A 17,825-nucleotide genomic window follows, 5' to 3' on the forward strand; every position below is an offset into this window, starting at 1 on the left:
TTTGAGAATTAATAAAGCTCATGAATTCTACAAGTCATAGGCATATGCTGCTGGATTTAATAGTAGGGTATCAACATCAAGAAAGAAACATGGTGTTATAAAAGAACAATTTTTGTATGCAATAAAGAAGGTTACAAATATCAAAGACAAACAGCGACATCCAGTGATAAAAAAACCCAGAAAAAGGACACTTAGTCGTGTAGGATGCAGTGCTAGAATGATTATCAAACTTTCTGACAAGGGAATCTATGAAGTGACACAATTTAAAGAAGAACATAATCATATTCTTTACACTCCAGGTTGTATACAATATCAAAAAGAGGGCATGAAGATGAAACCTTCTACTAAAAAAGATGGTAGTTAATAATGCAAAGGTAAACCATCTTCTTCATAATAGTTACTGCATTATAAATACTAAAATGTTTAGTTATAGAATATTTATCATTTCATCTAAAAAAAGTGTTCTGATTTGATTAAATAGATGAATGTTCGTCCTCTGAAAACTTATAGACAAGCAAAGGAACTTTATGGAGGATATAAAAATATTGGTGCATCGAAGATAGATTTTAAGAACTTCCAGAGAGACCTGAAAGCCTATATTAAGGATTCAGATGCATAAATGTTCGTAGATAATTTTGAGAGAAAAAAGGAGCTATGGTGTAACACCCTAGACGTATAATAATTTTTTTTTTTTACTAAAACTATTCGTTAGATAAAAGCATATATTAACAACCTATACTCGTAGGTATATCAAACATATACACGTTAATATATATACACACACACACACACACACACACACATATATATATATATATATATCTTTATACATACAGTCTACAAACTTGTATAGTCCAGAAGTTTACTTATACTACATGCTTGTGAGGAGAGGAGAGAGAATGAGATGGAATCCAGCAGACCGACCTTTGATCCATGCTATCTACAATATCTGAACTTTCTAGAAACTCTTATTCGTCTACTTCATCAACCAACTGAAAAATTTAGCGATTTATATGAGTCGCCACTCAGTGAATATAAACAATCAATGAATTATAAATCACATACACATACACACGTACAAATTCATGCATATGCAAATGCTAAGCCTTTTTATTAATTTTGTTGTGACACCACCAGCTAGACACTTGCCGGGATCAAGTAGCAGGTAAACGGTAACACATGTATTGCTGTGCAGCCTTGTAATTTCATAATTCGACCTTTCGGCCCATGTAATCAAGTAGTCCATGTAAATGACCATATAGGCCCAAGTAGTTCATATATCTGACCATATAGGTCCAAGTAGTCCATATAATCAAGTAGTCATAAGTGTCTAGACTGGTACGCCACAACGCCATTTACGTTTTATGCAACATGTGCACATACTTTGCATTTAAGTCATTCCATCACAAGTAATTAAATCAAGTATCAATTCACATCAAACATAGCAAGACAATTCACAATATCACAAAATATAAATTAATATCAACATTTCAATCACAACTTCAAAAGACAAAAATTCATATCATGTTTATACTCACAACTAAGCCGCTAGCTTCCTTAACGGCGACTTGTACCTTCCTCCGGAATATCTTCAAAGTTTTGAGTACCTTTCTCTTCTTCTACCACTTCATCTTCATCTTCTTCTCTTTTCTTCACTTTCTCTCTCTTAAAAGTGTTTCTCTCTCTCAATTTTCTGGAGAATTCCAGATTAGAATGGATTAAATAAACCTTCCACAAGGTTATCTTATGGGTTTGAGTAAAATCCCACATCTATCCCTATGTAATTGTCTTTTTTACACTCCCCACTATCTTATTATTATTATTATTATTATTATTAGATCTGAAATTATATTTATTATTTAAATTATAAATTTAGCAAATTACACTTTAGTCCTTATACTTTTAAGATTATTCAATTTAGTCCCTATACTTTTAAGACACACTTAAACATCTATTTCATATACTTTCACTTATCATAATATTAGTATCTACATAAATTATCATGTATTCAATGACATTAATGACATGTAAAAATGCAAATATTATTTTCTAATGTACCCTAATAAGGTCATGTAATGCATATGCCTATATGAAATGAAATGCACCAAATTGAGATGTTACATATGGAGTGCCTTATTTTTCGAATTTGAAGTAGATGAAGACAACAGACTATGTAGAGCTTTATGGGCAGACCCTGAATGTATCAAAAACTACACTCTTATAATAATCTTTGACATAAAATTATTGTTTTCTTCCCTTCATATGCTGTTGTTCCAATAGAAAACTTATGTTGTTCCAACACAATAGTCATGTTGTTCCAATAGAAAAATTATTTTTATACTACACTGAACAGGTATAATATGATATTTGGGCCATTTACTGGGGTTGACAACCACAAAAAATGTATTACATTTGCGGTTTGTTTCGTGGCTAATGAAGATATTGCATCATTTGAGTGGGTGTTTAAAACGTTTCTCAAAGCCATGGAAAACAATGAGCCAACATGCTTGATAATAGACCAAGATCCAACAATGATAGTTGCAATAAAAAAATGTTTTCCAAAAAACAGAACACGGATTTTGCATGTGGCACATTATGAAGAAGATGTCAGACAAAATAGGTACGAAAGATCATTCTATGCCCTTTATTTTCTATAATACCATTCAATACTTAAAATGTTCCAACAGAGTACATGTGTTGTTCCATACGTATACATAAATTGTTCCATAAGTTCAATTTCTTCTAAACTCTTTTGTTACTAATACAGGATGACAAATAATGCAAGAAACAAATTTTATCGCAAAGACAAATTCATGTATGTGGAGTGTCGAATTGGAACCAGAAGAGTTTGAGCCAAAATGGATGGAAATTATGTTGGAATTCAATTTAGAAGAACATGGATGGCTGAAACACATGTATGATATCAGATCAATATGGATACCTGCTTATTTCAGAGACTCATTCCTAGCGGGCTTAATAAGAACAACCCCAAGGTCAGAAAGTGAAAATCACTTCTTCACTTCTTTCACAAAAAGTCATTTAACTCTTGTTGAGTTCCTTCTCTAGTTTGAGGGTGAAATGGAAGCACAAAGACATGCACAAGGTAAAAATGACAGTGATTCCAAACACTCAAAACCTGTGTGTAAAACACCAATTCCTATTGAAAAGCATGGATCAGAAGTATTTACAACAACAATTTTTTTATGAATTTAAAAAACAAGTGCTTGATGCTTCCTTTAACTATGGAGTTGATGATATACATAAATACAATGAAAAATGCAGAATCATTGTCAAGGAAAAAAGTAAAACAACAACATATCAGGTTGTTTATAATACAAACAACAGTGACACAACATGTTCATGCGAGATGTTCAATAGAGGAGGAATTCCTTGTAGACATATGGTGTTCGTGTGGAAGGATAGAATGTTGGACAGAATTCCTCATCAGTATGTTCTGAACAGATGGAAAATCTTGCCAGAGATAACATTGCAGAATAATGTTATAGAAGAATGTGCTCGAACAATGGATAGGAAAATAACATTGAATAACTTGTGGTTTGAGATTCACATGTCTGTGTGTTTGGCTGAAGGTGATGAAGAGGACCTCACTAATCTTCAAGAAACATTAAAGCATTGAGGACAGATTTGGAAGCAAAGAAGAGAAAGAACAACGTCAACAATTCTAGTAAAATACAAGACATAGAGATGTTGGTTGGAACAAGTCGGCCCTCTGAAGTTGTAATCAAAGAACCTAAAGTTTCAAAAAACAAAGGAACTGGGATTCATATTACAAACAGTGAGAAAAGATTGAAGGGAGAAAAAGAGAAAGCAATTGAACAAACACAGAAAAAGCAAAGGATGTGCAAATGTTGTAATCAATTGTGCCACCATGATATTAGAAACTGCCCAAAAAACGAAAGGAATAATGTAAGTTTACCAGCTTGGAACAACGTGTTTTATCATTTGGAACAACTTGTATTCTCATTTGGAACAACTCATCATGAAAAAGAGTAATATGTAATTAAAAATTTATGTCATCACGTAATCATGAAAAAAAGAAATATATAATTAAAGTAGAAATTCATAACAACCGATGTTAATAATTAAAAAAACAAAATACATAATTAAAAAAATTAACAGAACCAGGACCTAAAACATCATTGTTGTATTGTCTATTTTTTTTCTTCAGTTTTTTCTTCTCTTCCTTCAGTTCCTCCTTCAGATCCTCTTTCTGTTCTTCTGCTTTCTCAATGTAAGATACCATTGAGTCACAGAAGAAAAACACGAATGCCTTCATTCCGTTCACTTTCCTTATCATCTCATCAGCATCCCTCTCGTGAAAAGCATCATGCATGTCTTGAATTACTTGAAGAAACTTGGAAGGAGTTTTCAGTTGTGGCTGTGGCGGTGGTTGTTCTGGTGGAGAAGGAGATCTCTTTCTCTTCCCTGAACTTGAACTACTTCCTAACATTTTTTCTGAAAGTACAAACAAGAGAGAAAAGAATAATATTTATAGAAGACATGCTATACACAACACGCATAAATAATCAGTTATTGGGAATCTCAACAGTTTTAAATGATTGAACCTCTTCATCTTCTATTTTTTATTATATCGAACACACACACCTTTCCATTCCAATAAATATTTATTGGGAATTTCAGCAGTCTTAAATTATTAAGTCTCTTTAAATTCTATTTTTTCATCAGTCTTAAGTTATTGAGTCTCTTTAATTCAAATTCTATTTTTTTTAATGTACACTAAAGTAAATCTATATTCATTTTCTCAACAATGACAACTTTAATGATACATATAGCATGCATTATTTATATTCAAACAGTGATTAATATTTCATTTGATTTTCTATTTTATAGGATGAAGCCTCAAAATTTTTTTTTATGGAAAGGTTGGGACGAGTGTATTTGATCCACGGACATCCCAGCCAGGCTGGCACCCCTAGGACAAAACACACAAACCCAAAACTATATATAAAAAATGAAAGAATGTTTTACATCAAAATTAAAGAGAGGGGGGAGGAGAAGAAAGAATAAAAAGTGCTAAGAAAAACGATAATTTACAACCGAAGCAATATCATCAAGAACAAATCTCTGATAGAAATCGGGAGCCGAATGCCACCATAGGCTGCAATTCGCTGTTACTGCGTGACGAGCAAGCGCGTCAACAGTCCTATTTCCCTCCCTGAAGATGTGGGAAATTTTGATTTCCATTCCCGAGCACTGATGGAGACAATTCAACCATTGTTGGTGGATCGACTAGGGGACCTGATCAGACCTGTTGCGCATAAGCTGAACCACGAGCGCCGAATCAGACTCGACCCAAAGATGAAACCAACCGCGCATCCTGGCAATATCAACTGCATAAATAACCGCCTGTATTTCCGCGTAAGGTGCAGGAGTAGAACCCAACGGGATGGCGAAATAGCCTTTTGGGAAGCCTCTAAAATTTCGAAAAATTCCTCCTGAACCAGCAGCAATCGGCGAACCACTCGCGGAGCCATTTGTGTTTACCTTCGTCCAATTCGGAGGCGGGGGAAGCCAACGAACAACAATGATGTTAGGGGCAGGCGGAGGCCGGGGCCGGATATGATGGTATCGAAGCACCTGAGCATCATAAGCACTAGAGCAGTGCCCCAAATACAGAAAACCAGATTTACGAATGTGGCAGGTCAGCTTAATGACAGATCTTTGGATTGAAGGCAGCTCAGACTCAAAGCATGTTAAGTATCTCGTTCTCCAGATTAACCAGAAACAACTGATCGCAACCGCTTGCCATAGGCGGTAAACCTGTTTGCCAAATTTCATATGCATGAGCTGATTAAAAAAGGAGCTAGTATTACCCGTGAGGTCTAGTCTGACGCCAAAGACGAAACTGAGATGATGCCAAAGTGCAGTAGCGAAGTGGCATGAGGCAAACAGGTGCGTTGTGGTCTCTGCGTTTTCCAGACAAAGATAACAGAAAGAGGCGAGCATGAATCCGCAGGCCTGCAAATTCTCATGGTTTGGTAGGTGGTTGTTTAACACCCTCCAGTAGAGAAGCGATCTTGACGGAGGGATATGAGCTCCCCAAATAAATTTGTGTGAGTCAGAAGCTGGAGTATGTGATTGCAGTGACTCGGAGAAAGTCCCAAATTCAGCAGGTTCCCAAATACAAAGGTCAAAATCATCCATACCTCTTTTTATACGTCTGATATTGTCTTGGACGTGATCCGGAAAGATGTCCAAGTTTATCCCATCATCACCGTTGAGATAGTTTTCCACACTGCTGACCAGAAATTTTCGACTAGCCCTTGGGAGGTGAAGTTGATCCGCAATAACTGGTTTAATCCATGGCCCCAACCAAAAATTCATATGTGATACTTTCCCAATCCACCACCTAACCCGAGATTGAATAACCCCAAACATAGACTTGCAAGAGGTCCAAACCGAGGAAGAACTGATCAATTTTGGACTGCCAGTGCTGTTCAGGAATCGGGCTTGCAGAAGCGTGGAAATGAAGGACCTTCCCTGAATGAGCTCCCATGCCAACTTTCCGATAAGAGCAGAGTTGAAGTTGTGGAGCTACTTAATAGTTATACTTTTTTTGGATTCAATCGAGCTGGTCCAGAAGAAATTTCTGATACAACGGTTTATTTTCTTCAGCAGTTTCGCGAGCCACTTGTAGACTGTAAAGGCATGTACTAGGACACATGTAAAAGCGGATTTAATTAATGTCAAGCGCCCCGCCATTGACAATGTTGAGCCTTTCCAGTTGCTGAATTGAGATATAAATCTATCTGTCATGCCAAGCAGAGAACTGGACTTGGGAGACCCCGTGAATAACGGAACTCCTAAATACTGAAAAGGTATAACCACTTGCCGAATGCCAAGAATACCTGCTAGCCTAGTGCGTCTTCTGATCGTGACACCATGGCTGAAAAAACCCGAGGACTTGTCCCAATTGATGGTTTGACCAGAAATATCCCCAAATAACTGGAAGCAGTTTCTAATGGTCTGCATATTAGCAATAGAAGCTTTCGCAAAAAGTAGCATGTCGTCCGCATAAAGCAGGTGAGAGGGGAAAGCTGCCCCTTTAGTGTAAGCCATTGGAGTAAAGAGACCTTCCAATTCCAATTTATCCAACCATCTCGTGAGAAAGTCCTCCGCAATGCCAAATAGTATTGGGGAGATAGGGTCCCCCTGTCTAACCCCTCTAGAGCAATTCAAGAACCCTTTAGATTCTCCATTGATAAGAATAGAGATCCGCGCAGAGGAGAGAATGTTCAGAATCCAGTCCCGAAACTTGAGCGAGAAACCAAAAGCTTCCATAACCGTGAGTAGGAAGTTCCAGTCTAGGGTATCAAAAGCTTTTCTGATGTCAATTTTGAGGGCCATATTCCCGCCAAAGCAACTTTTATTCTGTAATAACCTGACCTAGATTATATTATTACTTGACACTCAATTAAAATATTTTATGCATATAGTTTTTTTTGTTTATTTGAGTTAAAGTTTTATTATGTCTTTAAATAATTGATATTTCAAATAGTATATATATTTTTTTTTCTGTCCTTTTAAAATCCTAATTCAATTCCACCGCTACCCCTCTTCGAAACCTACATATATATATATATATATGACTTTAGAGAATTGATTGCTCTCCATTCTTTCATAACAAAATATAAGTAAGTGTTCATGAATTTTAGTTTATTTTATTGTAGGGACATCATCATTACATCTATTAATATTTTGATAATTACCACTTTCAATCTTATCTTTTTCAACCCATTATAATTCTTGTTCCATCTCTTACCCACTAGACTTATTTGTTCACCTGATACAAACAAAACTTTACCAGACCATTACCTTTAGCTTGTTCTCTACACCACTTTCTTATTCCAATATTATATTGCTATATAAACCTATTTATTAACCTTGTTTACTTTTTGTTATAGAATTTTTGGCTCTAATCTAAAACTTTAAGCAAATCCTATGAATTTTATAGATTTTATGTTGTTTTAAGTTTTCTGAGTTTTGGCAAACCTTGTTGTTTTTTTTTTGTCTAACTTTGTTCATAAACTATTTATAAAATACATATATTCTTTACAATTATATTTTTTTCTGATAATTTGTAAAATGTTATATTATAGCCCCCCCCCCCCCCCCCCCCTAAAATGATAATTATCCCCATTAGTTTATATTTGATTAAGATTAGTTCACTCATTTACCATTGTTACTGAACCAATAGGAAATTCTGATATTCTTCCCGTTGATTGAGAGACAAGCTGTCGGGGTTGGATTTTTACTTAAATTCCAGGTGAGTGGTAATTATAGTACATGACGCTATTTGGTTGAATTATCTGTAATAATCCCAATTTTTATCGGATTTGAAATGAAATACTTAAATTATGTATATTTATATATATATATAAGTATTTACATATATATTTTTTATATTATTATATATATATATATATAATATTTGTTTTACTTTACAAATTCTAAACTTAAACTATTTTCCACTTTCACTTTAAAGAAAAGAAAGAAGAAAAAAACTGTTTGAAACATAGCCGCCGTCGTCGTCCATCGAGGGTGGGAGTCGAGCACCTGCAGAATTTGATTTTTATTATCTTCCACTCCCTTGCTCTCTCCAATTTTTCTCTGGTAGGTGTTCCTATTTTATGGTTATATAGAAAAATTTAATTAATTGAAACCCTTAAGTTGGATTTTGATTTTGGGTTCAATCTGTGTGGTTTCTCCAATAAGAGTTGTAGACATGTCCCAATAACTTCTTCCTCCCTAATTTAATAAGTAAAGATATCCTATAATATTGAATTATTTATTTATTTATTTATATAAACATATATGTATATCATTTTTTTTGGATGGTTTTCAAAGTCCATGAAAGAAAAAGCTTCTTTCCATACAAAACCCACCATGTGGAATATGATAGAAATTGATGTTAATTACCACTTTCTTTTTCTACATTCTTTATTATTGTTATGGTTTGGTTTAAAATATTAAAAGGACTAAGTTTTAATGTTAGTTAGATTAATACTTCCTAATTCAATTTTTCCAGGAAACCCAAAATAGATATGTTTAGCAGTTTAAGTATATTGTTTCGATTCCTTCTCTTTTCTTTCTAAACCAAATATTAACCCCCATTAATTTAGATTGGATCCTAATTTTAGATCAATTTAGTAATGTTTTTCCCCACTTGAATTCATAGGATATAACAATATTCCATCGGACGATTGAGTGGCAAGCTATCGGGATTCTTAGATATATCATTCGTTTGGATATCAGGTGAGTGGTAATTATAGTACATGACGCTATTTGGTTGAATTATCGGACTTGAAACTTGAAGCTGTTTATCAAAAATTGGCATTTGAATATAGATTTTGTTTTATATCGTATATCTTGAACTTTACGTTTACTAAATATCCTTAGTGTTATAGAGCGTATATTCTGGGAACAGGCCTTAATAATTGATTTGTTTTATTATCAGTTTCAAAGAAGTTATTAAAAATTGATTTGATATGATCTGTATTTTCTGACACGCGATTCATCGCGGTTATTACCTTTATTTTAGAAATCTGATTTATATATATATCCTATATGTTTTTTTTCAAACTGTCACAAGTGCTCAGTATATCTGTATCTGTTATCTGGCCTCACACCGATCTTCATAACATTAGGTCTTTGCATCTGTCCTTGAGTCAGGTTGTTAGTTGTTAGTTTGTCGTCAGTTGTGTCAACATTAGAATCATGCATAAGATCGGTGAAGGCAAATATCTGTTATCTGTATCTGTTATTGGTAGCGCGCTTACCATTTATCTGGCCCTGGTGGTGTGCAGTATCACCGCTCTGTTACACTGTACCATGTGTTTTAAAGCTTCTGTCTTATTTCTGATTATCCTAATAATTGATATTTTGAAAGGTTTCAGTATTATGTTTCACAATTGATTATCAGCATTTTGAATTGATTATTGTATATTGACCTTTTAGTTTAATTGATTTTGAAATACTATATTTTGAACTATATTTGTCATAATTTAAAAGTAACAGCCTGCCTGCCTGTTCCCTTTCTGTTGTGTGCTATAGCTACTGCTCACTGAGGTTTTCGCTCGTATAGACGAAAATCTCATACCACGTTGAATCTTTCTTTTTCAGATTAAGGTCCCTGTTCGTGAGATAACCCTTGGATTGATGTTGAAGGAGATTGATTAAGAATTTAGCTTTATTTTATTCTTTAGAGAACTTTGATTATTGAGGTTTAGACTTGCACATTTGATTCCTTTAAGGTTTATTGATGTAATTGAGATGAGTTTGATATTCTGCTAATAAACTTTGAAATTTTCAATTGTTCAGAATTAAGGCTAGCATAGATTAAAGTTAGTTTAATTTATGCGCCGGTCATGGCCTGGGTTGGGTCGTGACAAATGTGGTATCAGAGCCGACTCTCCACGTACGATGTGTGGTTTGGGGACGAACCAGGCGGAAGCTGGTGGGCCTGTAACGACCAGGTCCGGAGTGGGTGGCGCCGGGGTAAGAAGGCCTGAGCAAGGAGCGGCCCTAAGGGATGGCGATGGGGGCAGGAATGAACTGAATCCCACATCGGAAATGGAGAGAGAGTGATTGGGGCTTATTAGTAAGATGAGAATCCAATACATGTAGACGTGTTTTAAAGCCGTGAGACCCAATGTGTTGGAATTGGGCCAAAACGGACAATATCTACATGGTATTGGATCAGGGTGTTACAAAAGTAAGGCATTACATCAGAGACCGTCTCGGTTGCTCCAACCATTACCCATTCCTGAGTGGAAGTGGGAGAATATTGCTATGGACTTTGTGGTAGGATTGCCTCGTACTAGGGGAGGGTACGATTCCATTTGGGTGATAGTCGACCATTTAACTAAGTCAGCTCATTTTCTTCATGTGAAGACAACCTATGATTTCTCTAAGCTTGCTCAGTTATACATTGATGAGATTGTTAGACTTCATGGAGTTCCAGTCTCTATCGTGTCAGATCGTGGTGCTCAATTTACTTCTCGATTCTGGAAGAAATTTCAAGAAGCGCTAGGTACAAGACTCCAGTTTAGCACCACTTTTCATCCTCAGACGGACGGACAGTCAGAGAGGACTATTCAGACTCTAGAGGATATGCTTCGAGCTTGTATCTTTGATTTTGGTCAAAATTAGGATCACCATTTACCTTTGGTAGAGTTTGCCTATAACAATAGTTATCAAGCTAGAATTGAGATGGCACCTTATGAAGCTTTATATGGTCGTAAGTGTCGGTTGCCGATTTGTTGGGATGAGGTTGGAGAAAGGAGACTCACTAGACCCGAGTTGATACAGTTGACTTCAGACAAAGTTCGAGTTATCCGTGAGAGACTATTGACAGCTCAAAGTAGGCAAAAGAGTTACGTTGATCCAAGGCGCAAGAATGTAGAATTTCAGATCGGCGATCATGTGTTTTTGAAAGTCTCTCCGATGAAAGGAATCATGCGGTTTGACAAGAAAGGAAAATTGAGTCCGCGTTATGTAGGTCTATTTGAGATTCTTGAAAGGATTGGTGCAGTTGCATATCGGTTAGCTCTTCCACCTGATTTCTCTAAGGTTCACCCTGTATTCCATATATCGATGCTTAGGAAATATATTCCAGATACTTCCCATGTTTTGAAACCTCAAACTATACAAGTTAGAGATGATCTGTCATATGAGTAGCAGCCTATAAGGATATTAGACAGTAAAGTTCGGAAGTTGCGTTCAAAAGAGATTCCTTTAGTTAAAGTTCTTTGGCAAAACCATTCTAGTAGTGAAGCCACTTGGGAGATTGAATCTGAAATGCGAATCAGATATCCTCATTTATTCGATATTCTAGGTTAGTGTCCTTGTAATTTAAATTCGGGGATCGAATTTCTCTTAGGGGGGAAGAATGTAATAATCCCAATTTTTATCGGATTTGAAATGAAATACTTAAATTATATATATATATATATAAGTATTTACATATATATTTTTTTATATTATTATATATATATATATAATATTTGTTTTACTTTACCAATTCTAAACCTAAACTATTTTCCACTTTCACTTTAAAGAAAAGAAAGAAAGAAAAACTGTTTGAAACATAGCCGCCGTCGTCGTCTATCGAGGGTGGGAGTCGAGCACCTGCAGAATTTGGTTTTTATTATCTTCCATTCCCTTGCTCTCTCCAATTTTTCTCTGGTAGGTGTTCCTATTTTATGGTTATATAGGAAAATTTAATTAATTGAAACCCTTAAGTTGGATTTTGATTTTGGGTTCAATCTGTGTGGTTTCTCCAATAAGAGTTGTAGACATGTCCCAATAACTTCTTCCTCCCTAATTTAATAAGTAAAGATATCCTATAATATTGAATTATTTTTTTATTTTTTTATATAAACATATATGTATATCATTTTTTTTGGATGGTTTTCAAAGTCCATGAAAGAAAAAGCTTCTTTCCATACAAAACCCACCATGTGGAATAGGATAGAAATTGATGTTAATTACCACTTTCTTTTTCTACATTCTTTATTATTGTTATGGTTTGGTTTAAAATATTAAAAGGGCTAAGTTTTAATGTTAGTTAGATTAATACTTCCTAATTCAATTTTTCCAGGAAACCCAAAATAGATATGTTTAGCAGTTTAAGTATATTGTTTCGATTCCTTCTCTTTTCTTTCTAAACCAAATATTAACCCCCATTAATTTAGATTGGATCCTAATTTTAGATCAATTTAGTAATATTTTTCCCCACTTGAATTCATAGGATATAACAATATTCCTTCGGACGATTGAGTGGCAAGCTATCGGGATTCTTAGATATATCATTCGTTTGGATATCAGGTGAGTGGTAGTTATAGTACATGATGCTATTTGGTTGAATTATCGGACTTGAAACTTGAAGCTGTTTATAAAAAATTGGCATTTGAATATAGATTTTGTTTTATATCGTATATCTTGAACTTTACGTTTACTAAATATCCTTAGTGTTATAGAGCGTATATTCTGGGAACAGGCCTTAATAATTGATTTGTTTTATTATCAGTTTCAAAGAAGTTATTAAAAACTGATTTGATATGATCTGTATTTTCTGACACGCGATTCATCACGGTTATTACCTTTATTTTAGAAATCTGATAATTCGTTCAATCATTTATGATTTTCTGATTTATATATATCCTATATGTTTTTTTTTCAAACTGGTACAAGTGCTCAGTATATCTGTATCTGTTATCTGGCCTCACACCGATCTTCATAACATTAGGTCTTTGCATCTGTCCTTGAGTCAGGTTGTCAGTTGTCAATTTGTCGTCAGTTCTGTCAACATTAGATTCATGCATAAGATCGGTGAAGGCAAATATCTGTTATCTGTATCTGTTATTGCTAGCGCGCTTACCATTTATCTGGCCCTGGTGGTGTGCAGTATCACCACTCTGTTACACTGTACCATGTGTTTTAAAGCTTCTGTCTTATTTCTGATTATCCTAATAATTGATATTTTGAAAGGTTTCAGTATTATGTTTCACAATTGATTATCAGCATTTTGAATTGATTATTGTATATTGACCTTTTAGTTTAATTGATTTTGAAATACTATATTTTGAACTATATTTGTCATAATTTAAAAGTATCAGCCTGCCTGCCTGTTCCCTTTCTGTTGTGTGTTATAGCTACTGCTCACTGAGGTTTTCGCTCGTATAGACGAAAATCTCATACCACGTTAAATCTTTCTTTTTCAGATTAAGGTCCCTGTTCGTGAGATAACGCTTGGATTGATGTTGAAGGAGACTGATTAAGAATTTAGCTTTATTTTATTCTTTAGAGAACTTTGATTATTGAGGTTTAGACTTGCACATTTGATTCCTTTAAGGTTTATTGATGTAATTGAGATGAGTTTGATATTCTGCTAATAAACTTTGAAATTTTCAATTGTTCAGAATTAAGGCTAGCATAGATTAAAGTTAGTTTAATTTATGCGCCGGTCATGGCCTGGGTTGGGTCGTGACATTATCGGACTTGAAACTTGAAGCTGTTTATCAAAAATTGGCATTTGAATATAGATTTTGTTTTATATCGTATATCTTGAACTTTACGTTTACTAAATATCCTTAGTGTTATAGAGCGTATATTCTGGGAACAGGCCTTAATAATTGATTTGTTTTATTATCAGTTTCAAAGAAGTTATTAAAAATTGATTTGATATGATCTGTATTTTCTGACACGCGATTCATCACGGTTATTACCTTTATTTTAGAAATCTGATAATTCGTTCAATCAGTTATGATTTTCTGATTTATATATATATCCTATATGTTTTTTTCAAACTGGTACAAGTGCTCAGTATATCTGTATCTGTTATCTGGCCTCACACCGATCTTCATAACATTAGGTCTTTGCATCTGTCCTTGAGTTAGGTTGTCAGTTGTCAGTTTGTCATCAGTTGTGTCAACATTAGAATCATGCATAAGATCAGTGAAGGCAAATATCTGTTATCTGTATCTGTTATTGGTAGCGCGCTTACCATTTATCTGGCCCTAGTGGTGTGCAGTATCACCACTCTGTTACACTGTACCATGTGTTTTAAAGGTTCTGTCTTATTTTCTGATTATCCTAATATTTGATATTTTGAAAGGTTTCAGTATTATGTTTGACAATTGCTTATCAACATTTTGAATTGATTATCGTATATTGACCCTTTTAGTTTAATTGATTTTGAAATACTATATTTTGAACTATATTTGTCATAATTTAAAAGTATCAGTCTGCTTGCCTATTCCCTTTCTGTTGTGTGCCATAGCTGCTACTCACTGATGATGCGGACATCCGAGCTGGCCACACTGATCGCGCGGACTCTAGCGGGTCTTCAAGAATCAAGCTCACAGAGGATGCACTTGGAAGGGCGGATCCCCAAGACATGCGAGCAAGGCGGATCTAGGAGTACGCCAGAAGGCGTATCCACATATGAGCATGGGCGGATCGCCAAGATTACTTCCTCAGGAAGTCGACCAACAGACAGTCTGACATTCCGTACCTGCACCTCTGTACCTGTTGTCTGGGCGCATTACCTATCTTACCCTCTTATTATTAACTGTATTGTAACCCTAGTAGGGGTAGTCCCTGTCCTTTGCTTATCTTTTAGAGGTTGTATTTAAACCCTCATTTTGTAAGGATATGGCAACTTTTATCAATCAAATATCATTTCTCTTTGAGAATTAAGGTTTATACCTTGTTATCGGGATTCACTCCTTCAAGTTAAGCTTGAGAAGAACATCTTTGTTGGTTTACGACTAAAACCTTCATTTCTCGCTTTCAATCCGTATCAGTTGGTATCAGAGCCAATCGTTTCTTGACCCGAAACTTCTTTTGGCAATGGTTCAACCCCGACAACCGCAAGATTCCATGGAAACCAGTGACCGGAGGTATGAGGAGCGAAGGGAGCACCTCGCGGAACAGATTCAGGCCAGCCATGAGCGGCAGAGACAGACCGATCAAAAGTTCCTGGAGTTAACCACCTCCCTGGAAAACTTCAAACTGGAGGTTCGGTCCTTAATCCAATCCGCAGCAGGAGGATCAACTCAGAGAAAGGAAGGAGCCCTTGAAAAACCACGTCCACAAATGGGTCCTAGGGATCCTGAGGTAAGAAGGCCTGACTTTGTCCTTGTGCATAACGCTGATAGCGATAGTGATGATTTTGAGGATATTGGGGATAATGGTGCCTTTAGAAATATGAGGGGTGTTGGCCCGAATGATAACAGACGTGTGGGTATGGTTAGGGCAGAACCAGATCTAGGAAACTTTGACAGGGATGATGCCTTTAAATTAAAAATAGACTTACCGTCTTTTGGTGGTGAACTGGATATAGAGGGGTTCTTAGATTGGTTATCGGAAGTTGAGCGCTTCTTTGAATATGCTGGGATTCCTGATGAGAGGAAAGTAAGGCTGGTGGCGTATCGCCTGAAGGGTGGCGCATCAGTTTGGTGGGATCAGATGAGGGAAGAAAGAAGAAGAGGGGGCAGAGATCCGATTAGATCTTGGCTACGAATGAAGGCGATGTTGAGGGAGCGGTTCTTACCGTCGGACTATGAGCAGTATATCTACAGCTCCTACAGAGGATGCTCTCAAGGTGCCCGAAGTGTCCATGAGTATACCTCAGAATTCTTAAGGCTATCGGCTAGGGCCAACTTGTCTGAAACTGAAAGCCAAAAGACCTCTAGGTACCTAGAAGGGTTGAGATACAACATCCAGGATCGTATTGGCACACAGATGGTGGTTCGAGTGCAAGATGCCAGGAATTTGGCCCTGAAGGCTGAATCTCAACTAAGCGGGCGAACCCGGAGATCCGCCGCTACTGAGTATACGCCTGGAGGAAGAGATAACGTGAAGTCTTATGACAAAGGCAAGCAAGTGGTGAGTGCCAGTGGAGTCAGGGTTAACAGTGTGGGAAGAGGATCTGTTAGAGATACTAGGCCATACAAGGAGGTACCTACACCACCTAAGAGCAACAATCCATATGCGAGGCCCGCGCCTTTTAAATGTTTCAGGTGCAATGAACCAGGCCATAGATCCAACGAGTGTCCTAGGAGGAAGAGTGCTAACATGGTGGAAAGATGTGAAGAAGACTATGAAGAAGGGGATGAAGTATATTGTGAACCCTTGAGAGAGGATGATGATGAGGCGGATGAAGGGAGATACGCCATTCATGTGGTTAGACGCTTATTAGTCTCCAGCCGACTAGAGGGCGATCAGAGGCATCAACTATTCCGGACTCGTTGCCTTGTGAACAAAGGGCGATGCAACGTAATCATTGATAGTGGTAGTCAGGAGAACATTGTGAGTAGCAGCGCCGTTCGGAAGTTTGGATTGCTGGCGGGGGCACATCCTCATCCCTACAGGGTGGGATGGATCAAGAACGTTGGCGAGTTGAGGGTGACCCTGAGATGCAAGGTACCGATTGAGATTGGTAACTATCATGATGAAGTCTGTTGTGATGTGGTCGATATGGACGCATGCCACCTATTATTGGGCCGACCCTGGCAGTTTGATAACAACGCCACCCACGCCGGAAGAGAGAACACTTACAGATTTGTGAAGAATGGGGTGAAGTTTGTCCTTACACCAATGGTGAGAGAGCCAAAGGCCGACGAGAAGTCTACCTTGGTAGTCTGTCCTACACACAAATCGTTTGTCAACGAATGTGAAGAAAGCCAAATGGTATACGCGGTAATGGTTAAGGCGAATCACGAATCCGCCCAAAGGGATGAAAGGGAAATGCCGAGTGAAGTGACCCGCCTACTTGGCGAGTATCAAGATCTGTTCCCGGAAGAGCTACCCAGTGGGTTACCACCTTTGAGGGACATCCAACATCATATCGATCTTGTGCCTGGGGCTAGCTTACCAAGCCTCCCACACTATCGAATGAGTCCGAAGGAGAACGACATCATGAGACAGAAAGTGGAGGAACTCATCGAGATGGGATACGTTAGGGAGAGTATGAGTCCTTGCGCCGTTCCAGCTTTACTTACGCCGAAGAAGGATGGGTTTTGGCGGATGTGTGTTGATAGTAGGGCCATCAACAAGATCACCATCAAGTACAAGTTTCCCATTCCAAGGTTGGATGATATGCTGGACCAGCTTGGCGGATCTAAAGTCTTCTCTAAGATTGATCTCAGGAGCGGTTATCACCAGATACGTATTCGAGCTGGGGATGAATGGAAGACTGCTTTCAAGACTAGGGATGGATTGTATGAGTGGTTAGTGATGCCATTTGGGATGACCAATGCCCCTAGTACTTTTATGAG

The sequence above is a fragment of the Euphorbia lathyris genome, chromosome 4, assembly GCF_963576675.1.
Source record: "Euphorbia lathyris chromosome 4, ddEupLath1.1, whole genome shotgun sequence".
In the NCBI taxonomy this organism is placed as follows: domain Eukaryota; kingdom Viridiplantae; phylum Streptophyta; class Magnoliopsida; order Malpighiales; family Euphorbiaceae; genus Euphorbia; species Euphorbia lathyris.